This window comes from Stegodyphus dumicola, chromosome 7 (assembly GCF_044657685.1).
Source record: "Stegodyphus dumicola isolate Sdum_Otavi_A_Nest chromosome 7, ASM4465768v1".
In the NCBI taxonomy this organism is placed as follows: Eukaryota; Metazoa; Arthropoda; class Arachnida; order Araneae; family Eresidae; genus Stegodyphus; species Stegodyphus dumicola.
This window is the reverse complement of record NC_140774.1, coordinates 12004478-12016322: the sequence shown is the minus strand read 5'-3', so window position 1 is coordinate 12016322 and position 11845 is coordinate 12004478.

Here is an 11845-nt window from a genome sequence, read left to right as displayed (position 1 = left end):
TTAACACAGCCATTAGCCTTTTTCTATCTGCATTTGCTGAAACATCATAGTTGAGAAGAGGAATAACACTGTTGTTGACATCCGGTATTTTCCGGAAGAATTTTTCTGCCAGTTTGGCAATATATACATGAATTTCTAGAATATTTAATTCGCGGTGGATTGCCGTGTTTCTTATGAACCATCGGCAGTTCACCATTTCTCTCAAAATCGCATTCTGTACAGTTTTCAATTTCTGCATGGTGTTATTACGGGTAATCCCCCCCCCAAAAAAAAGGTCTCCTATATTTTTAGATATACAAAGAACCGTTTATTTTCTATAATTGCTACATCACTTTAAAGATTGAAGAATGCTTTATTTTTCAACATAATCACCATTTCGGTCGATGCATTTTTGTAGACGCTGTGGCAGTTTTACAATGCCCATGTCATATCAGCTTGCCGCCATGCCCTTCAGGAAGCGTTGAACCTCATCTTTCACCTCATCATCGGAGCAGAACCGCCGTCCAGACAAATGTTCCTTCAACTTAGGGAACAGGTGGAAATCGCTGGGTGCCAAGTGTGGACTGTAGGGTGGGTGTGTGATGATGTTCCAACCAAAATTTTGTAGGAGATCGACGGTTTAACGGGCAACGTGAGGACGGGCGTTGTCGTGGAGAATGCTTACACCCTTGCTCAACATCCCTCTTCTCCGGTTCTGAATTGCCCTTCTGAGTTTCTTCAGTGTTTCACAGTACCTGTCAGCGTTGACTGTTGTCCCAGCAGGCCGAAAGTCGACCAACAGTACCCCTTTCCTGTCCCACACAGTTGCCATGACACAGTTGCCATGACTTTACCGGCAGATTGTGTTTGCTTGAATTTTCGTGGCTTGGGCGAAGAGGGATGCCGCCACTCGCGTGACTGTTGTTTTGTCTCAGGTGTAAAGTGGAATGCCCAGGTTTCGTCACCTGTGACAATTGAGTCCAAGAAGTTGTCCTTTTCGTCTCCATAGCGGCGAAGAAATTCGTGGGAAGAATCAACCCGTTGCCGTTTGTGGTCTACTGTCAGCATGCGCGGCACCCATCTTGCACACACCTTCCGATATTGCAACTTTTTCGTTAAAATCCTGTGGATGGTGCTTCTGGAAACCTCAGGAACCAAAATGCAGAGAGCATCCAGAGTGATCCTCCGATCTTTAAGCATGAGTTCCTCAACTTTCGCGATTGTCTCGTCGGCAATTGACAGCCTCCCGCTCCTTTCTTCGTCATGAATTTCAGTACGACCGGCTGTAAACTCTCTACACCACTTGCGAACGTTTTTGACATCAATGCACGACTGTCCATACATTTCCGCCAATAGGCGGTGAATTTCAACCGGTTTAACACCTTTTGCGTTCAAAAATTAAATAACTGCGCGCACTTCGCACTTGGCGGTAACGTTTATCGGGAGCTTCATTTCGAATGGCTGCCAAGCCGAGACTGAGCATCCGAGCGAAGCACCTGCGTGCTTATGTGGTAGCGGAGAAGGCACCACTCACAACAGTGTTGCCAACAACCGTATTAAAACTTTCTCTACGTCCCCAAGAAATAGGAGACCTTTTTTTTGGGACTGCACGGGACAGGCGTAGGTGAGGATTGGTCGCATCATGGTTTGGTAATTGAGTAACTTGTTGTCAGTCGAAAGAACGCCGTTCCGAGCAGTTAAGAAGTAGAGTGTAAGTTTACGTCCTCCGAACTTGGTTATAATATTTATAACGTGTGAGGACCATGTGAGCAAATAATCAAGTGTAACACCTAGGTAGCGGACTTGCTTTATCCAGGGGATTGGGGCGCCATACATTAAAACATGCAGGTTCGGATTAAGTTTCCTCTTTTTTATGAATAATATGGCATCATATTTGGAGACATTAATTTGAATCTTACAGGAGTTTAGCCAACACTCCAGTGCATGGATGTGATTTTGTAATGCCTGTATACCTGGAACCTGAGATACACTTTGTATAAGAATTGCAGTATCGTCTGCGTACATTGCCAAGGTGGTGTGTGGTGTCTGTGGGATATCGTTTGTGTAAATATTGAATAAAATAGGGCCTAAAAGACTGCCCTGGGGGACCCCGGCTCTGATGGGCCTGGGAGATGAGGTAGTGTGATTGACACGAAAGATAAAGTGTCTATCTGTTAGAAAGTAATGATGTTGGTGATGTAATCCTGGGAAACCCAGGGTGATTAACTTGTAGAGTTGGCCCTCCAGCCAAACCCTGTCTAAGGCCTTAGAAACATCTGAGAAAATTGCACCAGTAATAGCCTTATTTTGGTATCCTGAGGCAATCATTTCGGTCACTCTGTATACCTGATGCACCGTTAAGTGCTTTCTTCTAAAGCCAAATTACTCTGCAATAATCACTGTGTTGTTTTCAGCATATTCCAGCACTTTTTGCAGGATGACAAATTCTGCTATCTTGCTCAGAGCTGACAGTAGGCAAATATCCAAGGCGAAGCATAAAGTTGATGATCTGGATGAATTTGAGAAGCATGCGCATTCCCATTTGCTTTATCATCTTGTTTAAGATGCAGTCAATGCCTGGACATTTGTTGATTTTCAGCTTGGAGATATACTTAAAGACCTCCGAGTGTATAAGGTATTTCTCCCACTTCCCTAGCGTGCCTTCGTAGTGTATTACAGAGTTCCGTGGTTCGATTCCCGGCGAAGGCGGTTGCATATTTTTCATCTTTTCTGATTCCAATTAACCTAATGACTCTACAAGTGGCGCCCGAACTAAAAGGGTTTTGGATGATGATTCTCCGCACCCAGGATTTGGCGACTAGGTCCCTTAAAACCCTAGCCCTTTAAAAAGGGGAATATATAAGGTATTTCTCCCCCTTCCCTAGCGTGCCTTCGTGGTGTAACGGTAGCACGCTGGGCCGGTATTCCAGAGGTCCGTGGTTCGATGCCCGGCGAAGGCGGTTGCATATTTTTCATCTTTCTGGCTTCCAAAAAATCCTTCTCTACAAGTGTAAGCAATTATGTTCTGGCCTTTAAGGGGCGGAATGTTGGTGTGGCATCTCTGCAGTTTGGAGGTTACCCTCCTGACTGAGTTATCTTTCCCCGAGAAGGAGGATAGCTAAGTGGCCTAGTCAGTGTGTGTACGTGTCAGAAGTCTGACTTGCTGGTTGAGCTGGTTGAGAAGACGTTTGTCCGGGGATATCTGGATCTTTGCCATTGCTTTCGCATTGCATTTCTCCTTCTAATAAGGTCTCTTAGCTGTTTGTGGCAGGACTTTCTCCTGCTAGAGACTTCCTGACTGTTGCTCCTCAGAGCTTCCTGCATTTCTGCAGTGAAATTCTTCACCAAGGCATCTAGCTCATCACCCTTGTGTGCTGTTGGAAGGAAGAGTGGCGTGTTGTTTAAGGCTTTGGTGTAACCATACGAGTTCGTAACAAAGGCCTTTTCGTGTGGCGTATAGCTAGTGACATCCAGTTGCATAATAACTGCCCCTTCCGACACCAGGAACCGATTCCGTTATTTTATGCGCCGGTACTGAGACTGCCTAGGTGCAGATCCGAAACAGTGCAATAAACGATTGCCAGGGCTGTCTGTGGAGCTGTGATTGTGAAAAGTATAAAAGCGCACGAGGCGTTTTCAGCGAGTTGTGTGCTGCACGATATTCGCCGTGGTTCTCGCAAGAGTTGGATATATTCTATAAAGTGTCAGGTATAATGAATAGCCACCAAAGAATGGATGACGGAATGAGATGGAGAAAAGTCGGTAGACTGGAGGCAGTACAATCACAATTGAAGGGCTACAGAGCTCAATGCAACGTCCAGTATCGTCTGCAATTTGTAGAGACAGTTTCAGGACACGCGATGCATATCGAGAAGACGTGGATAAGTTAGAGCAAAATTCATAGCGACGAATGAGAATCGTTAGTGGCATTTTCAACACGTTAGCTGCATGCTGCCGCTGAAGCCAGAGTTTAACAGTCTACAGTTACCTAAAAGTTTCATGAGATGGAACAGTATGCTACATGATTCACATCCACTGCAGCACACAAGATAGTGCGTTTAGCATTCCGCTGCATCGCCTTGCCCTTGGCTATGCAGAATTTTTTTTTCATTTTCATCCATTTTCTAAATATGTTAGCTGTATAAAATTATGGGTTGCATAGCACACCCACAGTGATGGCTGTGTCGTACGAATTAATCATAAAGGAATAAAATTATGTGTGGAATTTATGGCTACGCCTGTCTCCAAGTGTCATCTTTCTAAGAACGCAGTAAGGCCTTTCCAAGCAGTTATAATACAAGGAACCATCGCCAATCGTTGCAACTTTCTTTCTCCAAGTCATCTTATTACATATATATATACTCCAGTGTAATGCAATATGCATATATATATAGTATACTATCTCTCTCTTTCTCTCTCTCTCTCTATATATATATATTGTTACGTTATTTTCTTCCTTGACGTTCGTACGGGGTTCATAGATTTGAAGTGAATAACGACGACGCTTGATGAAGTATCGAAGTACACTTTATTTAGCCAATATTAATCAGGACAGCTCCCATCAGAAAGTCACTTTTTACAGTCGTCGAAATTCTACTATAAACACGCTGGAACAATCAGCGACACAGCCTTCAGGCTATCAGGCTATCACGATGAAGACATCTTCACGGCAAAGCACTAGACTACAGCTTCTGACTCTGATCGGTCGTTCTCGGAAGTCCACGTACTCTCAAGACTCTCCACGCTACAACTCGCGATGCATTCGACGACACACAGAGCACAGCTTCCGACTCTCCAATTCCCGGAGCTCAACACACTCTCTCGAAGATGCACTAACTGCGGCACACGAAGAGACTCTTTCGATGCTCTCGACGACCCACTCGGCACTCGCTGCCCGGCTGTCAACTCGATCGACTCCGCACGGACTGACTAACTCGACACACTAATTCGCACTCTGCGTACCAGCAGGTTTATAACGTATAGCTTTTGGCTTGTGTTCGAGAACATTCTGGGCTAAACCGGTAAGAATTCGTTCCAGAAAGTTCTCCATCTGTCCATGGCATATCGCCAACTTTGTCGCCACACGGGCGATTTCTCGCCAAATGTGGCAACTTTGCCCTCCCTTGCCATTTTATGGCAACCCTAAAACTGCTTTGCGAAGAAGTTATCTTACCGCGCCTGAGCATTTCTGGATATGTATATCTGTAAGTCAACTATCTTTTGGGAAATCAATAATTAACTTACTTTTTAGGTGCATATTGTTCTACCTTATTTTTATGTGTACAGTGTTCTTTTTTCTTTCTCAAAATGTACGTTTTTGATGCACACCATTACAAATTTAAACTTCTTTCGAGTTTAATACAAGTTCTAAATAGTTTTAACGCAGACCTCTCAAGTATCATCATTTCCTAATTTAAATATGCTATAGTTTTACGTTATCTTTACTAGGAGATAATGATAAATAGAAAATTAATAATTAGTGACACACATTTTATATTTATTGCACACTCATAGCACTATTGCCAGCATCTATATCCCAGCTGCTATTGCCGCATCGATACAAATGTGCTACACAATTTTTTGCAAGAACTACATTAGAGACTTGAGGTATGCCGTGTATTGAATATTTGTGAAAAATCCTTTGAAACCTTGATTTTTGTACCTCTACATATATCCACCTTTTCAATAAATACGTTTTGAGAAATAAATTGTTGAAATCCCTGCATTCATTTTGACTTCCCCTGTATATATGACCGTCTTTTGATTTGAAAAGTGATCACACAGATTCGACGTAAAAGTGAGGATGGTGCTAATTACCTTATTAATATCTTATCTACGCGGTCTACTTATTTATTAGGTCCTTTACTATCTACTAATAAATTTCGCTGTAAGCATGACACGGTTTAAATGTTTTAGAAGCCTGTAAAGCTCACTTTTCCCGTATAGAATGCCTTAAGCTGTGAAACACTCCTACAGGGATAATTGCATAAGCCCGCATAAAGTTCTCAAGTTAACAATCCAAAATGAACGGCAAATCACTCGACTATAGCTGAGATGGGTATATTTCTGTAGGTCAGACAGAAGCCCGCCTTAACCATCTACTGTATGATTCAGCCTGATAATTAGGCCTGATTTTAGGAAACATAACTCGAGAGTTTTGAACAGCAACAAGAACATTTTGTTGCCGACGAAAGCAAAATTATACAGGGTGTCTCAAAAGGTCGTTGCCAAACTTAACATGCTGATTTATCATACCATGACAAACAAGATTTACCCAGGAACTTGTGTCTGAAAACTCGAACGGCGACCTCTAGAGGGCAATGTTCTTAGGCTTATGGAGAGTGGGAAGTGTGATCATCTCAGGCGAGGACGTTACAGGAAAAGATGAATCGGTTTACCAACTCAGTTCTTTATGGAAATTTTATGTGACATTTTGTGAATAGTGTTGCCGGATCTGATGGTTCACTTCTCAGTAACTACACACCGAAACATCAGGTTTCAGCCTGATGGGGCGCCTGCACATTTTAACAGCACTGTGCGGAAATATAACGATAGGGCATATCATCATCGCTGGATTGGCAGACGCGAACTAGTCGTATGGTCACCAGCATCCCCCGACCTGACTGCCCTGGATTTCTACTTGTGGGTATACATGAAGGCCATGGCATATGAACGTCCGACAGAAACATCGGACATTGATCTTGTCATCAGGATCATGGAAGCGGCAGCATGTGTCCCTGACATACCTGTCTTTTGAACGTATCCATTAATCCACGCGTCGACGCTGTGAGGCATGCGTTGTGGCGAATGGAAAGAAATTTTACATTCTTCTTGGATTTAATCATGTTCTTAATAAAAGTCATATCAACACCTCTTTCGATATCCTTTCTTTCTTCCCCTCTACGCTTGTGAACATTGCCCTCTAGAGGTCGCCGTTCATATTTTCGGCCACAAGTTCCTGTGTAAATCTTGTTTGTCAGGGCATGACAAGTTTGGCAACGACCTTCTGAGACACCCTGTATACGTGCAAATAATTAGATGGATTAGTACAGATAATTAGAACACGAAACTCTATATGTCAGGTAATTAGATTAGAGCAGGAAATGCGAAAAAGCGACTGATTCAGCACAGGGATGTTTCACTGCTACGGATATATCAATAAAAATCACTTACACTTTAAAAGCACGCAAGGAAGAAGACGATGTTTTTTTACATACCCAAGTGGCTTTAAGTAATTTATTCCTAAATAATTACTTAAAACTACAGCAGTTTTTATGGTTTTCTTCGAAGGAAATCAGAGAAATCTATAGCGTTTTAGAACGGGAGAGGCAGAAAGTTTTTGGCCCAGTTTTAATAAAGGTTTTTCTAACTTTTTCCGTCAATTTATACTCTGCCTTTATTTTTCATCAAAGCTAATACAGACACACAAAAGTTTTTTCCAACTGATTTTTCTCTCGTGTGTTTTCTCACAGACATAATATGAGGTTTTATTTGTCCGAATGCATTGTAAGGTCTCGCATAGTTTATTAACCAGTTATTTTATGTTAATTCTCTTTTCTATCCTTCTCAGTTTTCTTATTCTTGCCAGAATGTAAATATCTAGTTCGCGTGATATTTAAATGAGGTAGAAAGGAGATAGTATTATTTAAAGGAAAGTTTTAGAGGATTATGTACTGTTTACTTTAAGTTACAGTTGAATGTGAAGAATCTTAAGAACTGATAAGCGAATAATCGCTTGAGTTCGTGTGACAGGTGACAGGTGATGGAGGACGGGGACGCCTGGTCTATAACATAAGCAAACAGGCATATGTCCTACGTCCTCCACTATCTCGAAGCAACAACTCCCTGGAGCTCCATGAGGCTGCACCGGGAGCTTAATGGCAAACCGCACATTGAGTTGATCAATGTTAACGAATTTCGCTTACTGCGCATGCTCAATGGTGTACCGCTGGCGTGGGTGAAAATACTGGCGACTAAGCATAAGCAACCTTACACAAGCCTGTTCGTCATGTAAGTCTTATCGACTGTTTACAATTGCAACAGTCTATTTCATTTACTTACAATAATTTATTTGACCTTTAATTCAGTAATTTAAACTACATTTAATCCTTAATTTGTTAAATTATATACGAATGGAAAGTATATTAAACACTCAATCGTTTTTATTCCTCAGAAGTATAATCAGCTAATATATTTTGTAATGTTTCCTGTTTTGTAATCCTTTTTAAAAGAAAATTTGGGTAGTTTACAATCGACATTTACATTCCAAGTAATGAAGCAGCTTACAACCTGACACGTTTTAAAACCTCGAACTGTTTACGCCCAAGATAACACAATATCAACCATAGACCATATTTATCTTCTTTTAAAATTGCGCCAAAGTCCTAACTGCGCCAAATTCTCTTTTGGGCATGCGCAGCAAGCGAAATTCGTTTAAACAATGATCAACTCAATGTGCGGTTTGCCATTACGCGCACCGGGAGTTTACATGGCCATACTGGGGCTAGGTGTCAAGTAGATGTTACACAGGACGTTGTTTATAAGACAAAGTAACTTAAAAAGAATATAAAGGATAGCATTAAAACGCTAAAACACACATATAAGCTGAAACACATAGATACACAAAAATAAGCATAAAAACACACTCAAAATTACATAACATAAAGACATAAAAACACACACGAGAATACATAACATGACACATAGAATACATGCGGGAACACAGAGAGCACATAAATGCAAATATTGCACACCACACATAAGGAACATATGAGACATAGTAAGGTGTGCATAAAGCAGAAGCGCTATGCGGAAATATGCTCAATACCCATAATACATAATGTGCATACTTTCATTAGAGGCGTGTGTTGCGTGATTTAACATATGTTTCGTTGCGTACACTGTATTGGTGCATTGTACGGATATTATGCATTTCGATCTGGGATAATTACAGTTATACAATTCTGGAAGGATTCATGGTTACATTAGAGACGTACAATACTTTGGATAAATATACTACGTTAGGAACATACATTACTTTATTAGAGACTTGCATTACATTATTTACATATGTTACAGTGCATACTCTACATTTGGTACATTGTACGAATATCTTGAATAATTACAGTTATAGAATTCTGGAAGGATTCATGGTTACATTAGAGATATACGATACATTAGATGAATACTCTACATTAGGAACCGACATTACTTCATTAGAGACTTGCATTACATTACTTACATATGTTACGTTGCATATACTAATTGTATGAATATTATGCATTTTGATCTTGGACAATTACAGTTATACAATTCTGGAAGGATTCATGGTTACATTAGAGACGTACAGTACGTTAAATAAATACACTACATTAGGAACATACATTACTTTACATGCACTATACTAGGCATTCACTACACATGGCATTGACATTTCGTTGGGAAATTAGATATATAAAATACATTATGATACTAGATATTACGCTATACGGACATGCATATTATTTTACATAGGACACTATTGCAATATATAGCAGGCATTACTAGTTTATACTACGATAACACATCATTCCATTGGGTGCACGGTGCTTTACACAGATAAACATGTCAGTAACATTATTTATGTACGTTACTGGCTATTCGAAGCAGATGATTACATGAGGCTCGAAATTGAATGTGGCGCTGACAGAATGTGTACATACTGCGAATACGTAATCGTTGAGTGCATTTTCTGCAGTACCAGGCTATTGTGGTTGGCAAACGTCAGTGCTCGGGAGAACTTAGCATGCCACAGACACAATTGTCAGATGTTGAGATGCCATGGCGCATAAAGTAAGATGGAAATGGGCCATGACCCGTTATGTACTGTGTCAGTGGGGCTATTGCCAAATCCTGAGTGTGGAGATTCCTCATCCAACACCCCTTTAGTTCGGGCGCTACTGTAGAGACATTAGGTATTTTTTGGAAAACCCGGGGAGATGAAAAATTAGCAACCGCCTTCGCCGGGAATCGAGCCACGGACCTCTGGATACCGGCCCAGCGTGAAGAACCACTACACCACGAAGGCACTCTCTTTTTAAAGGGCGACTGTGGTTTTTAGGGGACCCAATCGCCAATTCCTGGGTGTGGAGAAACCTCATCCAACACCCTTTCAGTTCGGGCGCCACTGTAGAGACATTAGATTAATTGGGAAAGCCGGAGAGATGAAAAATTACCAAAGCCTTCGCCGGGAATCGAAACACTACACCACGAACGCAAGCCAAGAAGGTAGGAGAAATTCTTTATAACCTTATTAAAAGTAAATTTAGAAGTCGCACTATTGATGAGAACTTGGAATTAAAACAACCGCATACAAACTTGAGTTACACAAACTTTCCAAGGAGATGCACAACCATTGTCCACATTACTGTTTGTTCGTCATTATGATTTAATTTTTTGGATACCTTGCAATTTTATTTTATCAATAAATAGCATCGTTGTTTAAGTGTAGTATCAAGTTTTATTCTACAAATTCTGTATAGTTAAACTAAGACTAAAAAAAATTGAAGTATTAACTTAATTTTAGGAAGTGTTGTGGAATGAAAAAAAGATGTAGTGTTGAGAATACAGGAAGGTATGTTAAGATCTGTTGACATATATAAAGAGGATGAGCAAAAGAACACACACGGAAAGGAATATACAAGACACGTATGAATGGGAGGGTTGGAAGAGGGTCGACTTCGGAGAAAGTACGTTAATCAGATTATAAGGTATTTCTCCCACTTTCCTAACCTGCCTTTGTGGAGTAGTGGTTCTGCACGCTGGGCCGGTATTCCAGAGGTCCGTGGTTCGATTCTCGGCGAAGGCGGTTGCTAATTTTTCATCTCTCCGGCCACCAAAAAAATACCTAATGTCTCTACAGTGGCGCCCGAACTAAAAGGGTGTTGGATGAGGTTTCTCCACACCCAGGATTTGGCGATTGGGTCCCCTGAAAACCCCAGTCGCCCTTTAAAAAGGGGAGTATATAAGGTATTTCTCCCACTTTCCTAACGTGCCTTCGTGGTGTAGTGGTTCTGCACGATAGGCCGTTATTCCAGTGGTCCGTGGTTCGATTCCCGGCAAAGGCGGTTGCTAATTTTTCATCTCTCCGGCCACCAAAAAATACCTAATGTCTCTACAAGATGAAAGACATTCTTAGTAAAGTCAGCGTTAAGAGTACCCTAATTAAGTATATAACAGTAAGTTACACCTATATAATTTAAGCTTAAAAAAATGTGGCTCTCAAAAGAGATTTAATCGTTGAACTGCTTGGCTCTGTTGACTAGTGAGTTTGCCGACTACTGGCCCAGATGCCTTAGCCTATTCTGAAAACGGCATTTTGCGTTGAACCACTATGAAAGTCTGAATCACTTTGCAAATTGTTGCCACCAAATATTATCGCCTTCCATTATATTTAAAGAAATTATATAATGAAGAATCTACATTTTTTAAAATGATGCTTAATGCATGTTCTGAGCAAAATTGGACTTGATTTTGCTCCAAAAGGTACACGACACATCCGTTAAACTCAAATTCATGGTGGTTATTTTGAGTAATCGAGTTTTGAAATATTTGTACAGCCATTTTATTCTTGATCACGAATATTTTTTATTTCCATAGATTCAAATTTCCAAAAAGGATTTGACGCTTTCTAAAAAGATTCAGATTTCCGAAAAAGGATTCGACGCTTTTTAAAAGTTTCTGCTACACATGCTTTTAAACACTAATCGTGCATTTGAAAGTAATTAGAAGAAAATCTTCCTTACATACGAAAACCAAACAAGGTTTTCATTGCTACGCGTTAATTTTTTGTCCTTCGTAATTCTTCACTTGCTTGCGCCGATTAAAA